We start from the raw sequence: 7,694 nt of genomic DNA on the forward strand, positions 1-7,694 counted from the left end.
GACAAATGCATTTCTTAGGCTCTTTCTCCTCTATCCTAGGCATCCCGAAGCCCAGCAGAACGAGAGCTGCTGAGCATCTTGCCAGCAGTGAGGGGCACGTGTGCCGCATGGCGAGGAGGCAGCTCTGCAGTGCGTGGCTTCTGGAGGGGACGATGGCAGAGTGAGCATCCCTCCCTCCGGTCCCTCATGCCCATGCACCATGGGGCCGGGGGCTGGCATCTCCAGTGCCCGGGCTCAGCCTGGCCTGCTGCAGCTGGCACATACCTCCTGGCACCTATGTTGTGTAGGTGCCTTCCAACGAGGCTGTCATAGCGCGGGGCCGGTCTGCTTACAGCAGGCAGAAATAGCAGACGTTTTTCACAGGCTGCGGCCTTATTCCTCACTCCTCAGTAATTTTGGGCAGAATTTTCCCTTCCTGTCCTATTGTATCCCCTGTAATTAACCAGTGCTTTGGGTGTGCAGCTACTCCGCAGCATTATGCTAATGTCCTGCGCTAAACAGCTGCAGCCAGAGCACAGAGACAGGTTTTTCTGTCCGAAGAAGCAGTGTTTCTTAAAGCACTGGCACTCCCAACGGAAAGGACATCATCCCTGGGGGTGCTGAGAAAGGATGCTGCTCCTTTTGCCTTCAAGAGGCGTGCTGGCAGAGGAGATGGCTGGCAGGAGGAGGCCAACCCAGCCAGGCCATGTTGTCCAGGCTGCTCCCCACCACCCCAGAGCAGCCTTGCTCCTGCCCGAGTTGCGTCAGCCCTCCAAAGCAACGCTGGGGGTTCCGGCTGGTTTACAGCCGTATTTCGAAGTGCAGCTGCATCCAACAGTAGAGGGAGCTCTGGGAGAGGAAGAAGAGCAGGCGAAGCCTGGCAGGAGCAGCTCTGGGGAAGGAGAGAGGCAGGCAGGGGTTTGGCAGAGGGAACTGCAGGCAGCTCTGCTGCATCAGGTAGAGAGCTTTTAAACAGCGCAAGGGGATGAGGAGAAAAGGGGCCTGAGAGAGGGAGAAGCGGTTGAAAAGCAACCACCATGGAAACGAAATGCCAGAAGAACTTTAGGTATAAAAAGACATGAGAGAGGCAAGCAGAAGCGTCTGGGTGCTCTTTCTCTTGTAAGATTTAAGACCTAGGCTAACTTCAGGGTTTCTGGTGCTAAATGGAGGGTATCTTAGTTACTCAGGGAGTGTTTTCTGTGTATTTAAATGTTAAAAACGTCTGGCTACATTTTTTTTTCCCCAAGGAGAATGCTCCTTGTTGAGCCTTGTTCTCAAGTCTAATTCATTTCAGAAAGTTTCAGCGACATTTTGAGAAACTCAAGTGCCATAAATTCACACCAGGATCAAAGGAAAGCAGTGAATATGCCTTCGTAGCTGCATAAATGCATCCGTTGTTGGAAGGTGATGGCCATTTCTGCCACACATGGGATGACAGCAATACCAACCAGCCACATCACAGCACCTGCAAAGCCAGAGCCTGGATATGACTCTCTAGCCACAGAGATCTGAACAGGAAAATAAATATCCTGGTCTTTCCATTCCTCGTTCCCTGTGGTCCCGGGTGCAGTACAAGAGCAGGCATGATTCATTCTACAGTCTCTGGGCAACTCAAGGGAAAACCGCCTGCTAATTTCAGTTTCTGTCAGAACGTATAATTAACCTGACAAAGCAAAACGTTATTTTGGGTTAAGGCGTGACCAGACCTTCCTTCTCCCACTACCCGTTTCTGTATGGTGATAAAAGAAGTCAGAGGTGTTTGGGGCTGGGGGAGGTATACATTCAGTTGTTTTGTGGTGGCTATACAGTGTTGGCAGTGAATTCACTGCTGTGTAATACATAAAAATATCGCCAGTGCTTTCTCCAATTAATTTACATTTAAGGTAAACACAGAGAAGACAGAACGATTTGGAGATAACAGTACCCTGCTTCCCTGCCACTGCACATATGTGCAATACTCCTCCCTTGTATATATGTCTTTGGAGCAGGAGATAAAGCAGGTTTTAAATACACATACATAGCGGCTGTGGATAGGAATCACAGGAATACTTGGGATCTTCAAAGTCTGTCATGTTGGAGTGGATAGTGTGATGCTAAACTGACAGTGGATATCTAATTGTAGAACTGGAATACTTTTGTTTATTGTCATTGTGTTTGAAAAAGCATTGGGAAGAGGATTACAGAGGTGGAGTTATATCATGTTGTTGCTATGTTTTCCCTTGGGTAGAGTCTCTAGAATGGAGCAATTGATTTTGTTTGATCTATAATATGTACACATAACCAGCAGAAGCTGTTGCAGTTAAAGTGAAAAGATTAATCTAGCCATTTCAAGCAAAATCAACTTATCTTAGGCAAGCCTGGGTTCTGCAGGCTCCCATGCACAAACACAGCAGCTCTGTTGCAGTTGTTGAGGTGGGAAAAGAGCTCCAACTCCCTCTAGGTCCCTAATTTAAGGATCCCCATTTTAAAATAAGCTTTCTCTACTCTCCTTCTACAGAATGACTAGTGGTTTCTTTGCTCCATAGGAAAATAGGAAGACAGAGAGAAGATGCAGCATGTAAGAAATAAATGATATATTATTCCCTTACCCCCTTTTTTCTGCTGTTTTTGGCTGGTCTTCCTCCACTATTTTTTTAATGGTCCAGCTGGGCGAGCCCTTCACTTCAGCCATTTTAATGACTGGAGATCAGTCATTTGCAGGCTCTGAGCATTTTGTACCCACATATGTTCTTTCTTTTTCCTACTGCTGCTCAGAAAGCTCTGCCCAGCTGTGCACCTTATTATGCCCTTGTGGCTAGGCTATTTTAAGAAAACTTATTCTAAAGGAATAACAAAATCAGCAAGCTCTAACTATTGTAACTGTGGGATTGGGGAAGTGAAGGTTAAGTGCTAGCACAGGTATAGCTAAGCACTCTGAAGATAACTGTCTTGCCGTTTCTTTAAAGACCACCATTTTCCTAGATCCAGGTAGGGCACTTAGGTGTGTGTCATGCCAGTTGCACACAGAGCCACAGCCATTTCACTGAGAAAGCTAATTGAGATCTGAAGAGGGAAGAAGGGTTTTCAGACATGATTTGAAGAAAGAAATAACAGACTGAAATGTCCTAGCGGGAGGCAAGGAAATCGTTCCAGTGAGCTGGGCTGGACAAGCTGTGACAGCTGAAAGCTTCTTATGGTCTTACCCTGCTAATTCTGGTTATGACAGGTTTTTAATTTTTATTTCCTATTCAGCCTCCACGCTTATTATTTAGTATTTGTGGAAACCAGAGTGAGCAGAAGAGGTAGAGATCATAGAAGCAATAAAGTGCAAAATTAAGAAAATAGGAAGAGCTAAGTACATGAAATGGACTAATGCAGTCACAGACTAACACCCCCCCCCCCCCGCCCTCTGCCTCTAAAGGTCTGAAGGTACTCAACACCTCAGTGGTGGTACCTCGCCTGCTGCTGAGTTGGGATCTGAGTATGAAGATGCCATGTTACCAGGCACTACATTTGACTGACACAGGCTCTATCTCAGGCTGACCAAGCAATGCACAACCTTATTCCTGCTTCTGCCAAACTAAAGCCCTGCTCTGGTGAGCAGCCAGGGTGAAGGGCAGGTGAAGCAGCACAGCTTCCTGCTGTGCCTCCCTCCCACCACACATGATGCTGTGTGTTTTGTGAATTTAGAGTCCTTTATTGATAAGCACAGAATGAAACAGATTGGCCATCTGTTGGTATATCCACTGGATGAAAAGTGAAAACTAGATCTTCTGTGTAATCAGAAGGCGCCAGCAGAAGTTGTGACATCGTTCCTGCCATCACGAAATACTTTGCTGAGCTGCAGTGTGACAACGCGCTGCTTACCATGTACACGCCATCATGGCTGCTCCTCTTGTTTCAAAATACAGAATGCTCTCTCATGAACACATTGTGGAGTTCTGGATGTAATTAGAAGGGGGAAGAAGCTGCTTTTTATCTAAGACAGTCGTTCTGACGTTTTAAGATAGAGAGACTCCTCCTCTTTTCAGCACAAAGAGAAGATAAGGAGAGAGTGACTTTTTCCAACCAGGAAGTTCAGAAGCTGGGAGAGAGTCACAGCTCTGGAGCAGAACAGGCTGGCTTGCAAGGCCTCCAAAGGTCTCCGTGCTTTTAACATAGAGGCTGCTGTGCCAGGTGTTTGAAGACAAGCACAATAGTGAAGTATCTTCAGAAAAAGTGGTAACATGGGTCTGAATAATTACTTGAGATGGAGTTATAAAGTAGCAAGGAAAACTGGTTGGCAGGAATTAAAAAAAAAAAAAAGATGGAATTAAAAATGAACCTAGCATGGTAGGGACAAAGTTTTGCAATGCTTTTTATAGTGGGAAAACGTGCTGCTTTTGTTCTCTTAGGTATCTTTGGGATTGTCAGTAAAGCTGCAGCTAAAGGAGAATTGTCTGACATAATTTAGTTAGACTTTCCAAAAGCTTTGACATTGTGTCCCAGTCACAGGGCACACTGAGCTGCAGCAGCCTTGCAGTGCAGAAGCGCAGCCCTCGGGTGACAGGCTTCCCTCTCCTCTCTGGAAGAGTGGAGCCCCTGAGCCCCTCACCCCTGGGCTGGCTCTCCACACAACAGCCTCTCCGCAGACAGCTGCAGGCACAAGCAAAGCAGGCCATTGCCAACATCATCTGACTGCAGGGCAATGAAACAGCTGCCAACACATTGCCTAATTTTGCCTGGAAAGTCAGCTTCACGGCCGCTGCGGGAGGCCACGGGGAGCAGAGGTGGCACTAATGGCCGGGTGGGTGGCAAGCGGCAGATTGGGGCTGATAAGCATCACTGCATCTCCAACCCCATCTTCCTGCCCGCGTGTCCTGGATGAGCACCACAGGCTGAACCATTCAGCACTTAGAAACCTTTTTCCTTGGGAATAGGTGGCCAGTATCCAAGTGGAGTGACTCATATGCATCCTCCTCCTTATTAAACTGGAGTCTTCCCCTTCAAGCTTTGCCTGTGGCTTGAAGCCAAATTGCCATGTTTCTGGAGAGGGGAAAGCCAGTTCCCTGCCTGTATCTATGTTGCCACCTGCACTTCTTCCCAAGTAACTACCTAATCTACCTCTTAATATTCCCCTTTATCTTAAATTTGCTTGGGAGAAAAAGTTGTCAGCCCACTCAAAGCCAGGACTGAAATATCTCCCAGTATGGATTTTCCTCACTGTTCTCCAAGGAACTGCTGGCACTTGCTCTTTTTGGCACCACCTCTCCCTTATGTTCACCTTCTGCTGGTGTCCCTCCTGCACCTGGCTCCCTTGGACTGAGCCTGGACACCCGCTGGACAATGTCAAGCACGCATATCTGAGATGCACAGGATGGCCATTTGAGTGAAAGAAGGAAAGAACTGGAAAACATCTCAGAATAAATCGTCAGCTTTTCAACCTCACCAAAACCATAACTCTATATTGGAGGACTGATATTTTCTAAAAATTTTTAATGGTATGAGAATGGGGATAATACTAAGGTGGAAGAATCTGACATTTTTAGGCTAGTCAAGGTTAGGGAATTTGAAAAATTTAAACTAAAATGCATTTGTAAAAACAAACAGGATGAATTTATCCTGTGAGGCATATGGCTGCATCGCTATTGCCTGTTAATGTAATCACCAATTCAGTCCTCTGAGCCACAGATCAAAATAACAATATTAGTTTATTTTAATTGTAAAGGGCCAATGTCAAAACTGTGCCAGTGGAAAGAAGCCATTTTTCCTCCACTGTCTCTGTTTTTCTAGCGTCTCTTTTATCACATGGAGTGACTTAAAGCTGGCCAATTTGTGCTTCAGCTGAAACAATCCTATAAACTATAGCAGGATAACAGAAGAGCTCGGATGTGTATTTGCTCCAAACAGAGCTCTTTCAGGTTTTTAACTCCCATCCTTTCCCTTCCATCCTACCTCAGCATGTCCCAGGTGGCCAGAGCCAGAAACAGCAGTCTAGAAAGAGCTGCCCAAAAGCCCTGAGACTTGAGCCCACAGAAGACCAAACCTGAGACACTGGGAGAGGTCTCTGCTAGAGAAGCTTGAAAGGAAGGGACGTAAAGAGTTTTAACTTAAAGAAAATTTGAGTTACCTTTAAATACATATCACAACAAAGGGAAAAAAACCAAACCAAGCAACTCAGCATATGTTCTGTAGGAGGTAAGTCTTTCACACTTGCGTTTGCCCCATCAGAAAGGGACTCTAATTGGATCTGGATCTACCCAGTTCCAGGTGTCTTCTGCCTTGGGTCCCCAGAGCTATTCGTTTGTTTTGCTGGTGCACCTCAGCTTGGCACGGTGTCTTGATTACCAAGTGAATGTGGATTCAGCTAGCTCTGACCAGCTCTGGCATTTGAAAAAAATCCTTTTTCTTCCGCTTGAATTTCTCTGCCAGCTGCCTGCAAGTCAGGATTTCCCAGCCAGCAGCTCTTGTTATTATCTGTTTTCACTTGCCTTGATGTTTACCAGATTGGACTGTGTTTATCTCTATTAACCTTCTATCACTGCGGAGCCCCAGAATTACACACCCTATGTGGCTTGCGCACTGGGTCAGAACAAAAATAAATAAAGAGATAATAAAAATTCACCTTACTGAGGAAACAGTGAGGTCTAAAATGATGGCCAAAATAGCACGTGTTGATGATATCAGGGAAGAAAATAACTAAAAGGCCAAATGAAGGTATTAAAAATCAAAGCTTAAAATAATTGACAGCTCATTAGACTAAATCTGAACTCTGCTAAAATTCTCCACCAGATGAAAACTCTGGTACGAAAATAGTGCTGAACAGCTGAGAGCAGGACAAGCTGGCCTGATTTCCTCTGGTCTCAGAAGCTGAATTGCTGTGAAGAAGTGCTTTCATTTGTAACCTTAGATACATCTTGCAGTCATTTAGACCAGAAGGTCTGATTAAAAATGCATCTAAAAATATAAAGGGGAGATTCTCAATTTTTAAAGGGCCATAAAGCTATTCTGAACAAGCACCTAAGGATCATTTCCCATCTCTTCCAGTTCCTAGAAATCATGGGGATGAAGCAAATTTGGAAGAAGATGAGCCAGTATTTTTTTTTTTAAATTCCATTCTTGATCAAGTTTAATATAGTTTCAAAAGTAATAGGTGTTACATCCAGTTCTAGTTTAAAAAGAAACCACAGGTCTGGTCACTTGTCAGATCAGTGTTCAACAAAGACTTGAGGATATTGGTGCCGTTTCAGTCAAAGGAGGAAAAAAAGTCTGTAATGGATTTTGGGGTGAGGATCAGGTCCAGCTCGGCTCCTTCCTCAACGTGCTGCGTCCAGTCTCTGGAGGGATCAGTCCCTGCGGTCCAAACGGCTGCCACCCCCCACCCGAGCTAAAGCTGCCTTTGACTTTCTGGTTCCCTCAGGGGCTCGACATAGATGCAAGAAAACTAACTCCCCCCCCCCCCGATAACATTTTAATAACTAAAACACATCATCTGAACTTGTCGCTATTTTATTTACCTCACGTACTACCTTTCATTTACCTGCACAACGAGAACAAACCACTGGCTCCGCTACCAGACGTTTCGCTTTTATTGCTGCCGCTGGGACGAGCACCCCGGTGCAGTCTTTGCTGCGCCCCGCAGACACCCCTCGGCGCCCCAGCACAGCCCAGCCCCCCGCGGGGGGATTTGCTGGGGTCACGCTTAACAGTCCCCCCGCCCCCGGCCGTTGCCGCTGCGCCCCAAAGGCGGAGGCCGG

This window comes from Haliaeetus leucocephalus, unplaced genomic scaffold, assembly GCF_000737465.1.
Source record: "Haliaeetus leucocephalus isolate CR32 unplaced genomic scaffold, Haliaeetus_leucocephalus-4.0 Scaffold848, whole genome shotgun sequence".
Classification (NCBI taxonomy): Eukaryota; Metazoa; Chordata; class Aves; order Accipitriformes; family Accipitridae; genus Haliaeetus; species Haliaeetus leucocephalus.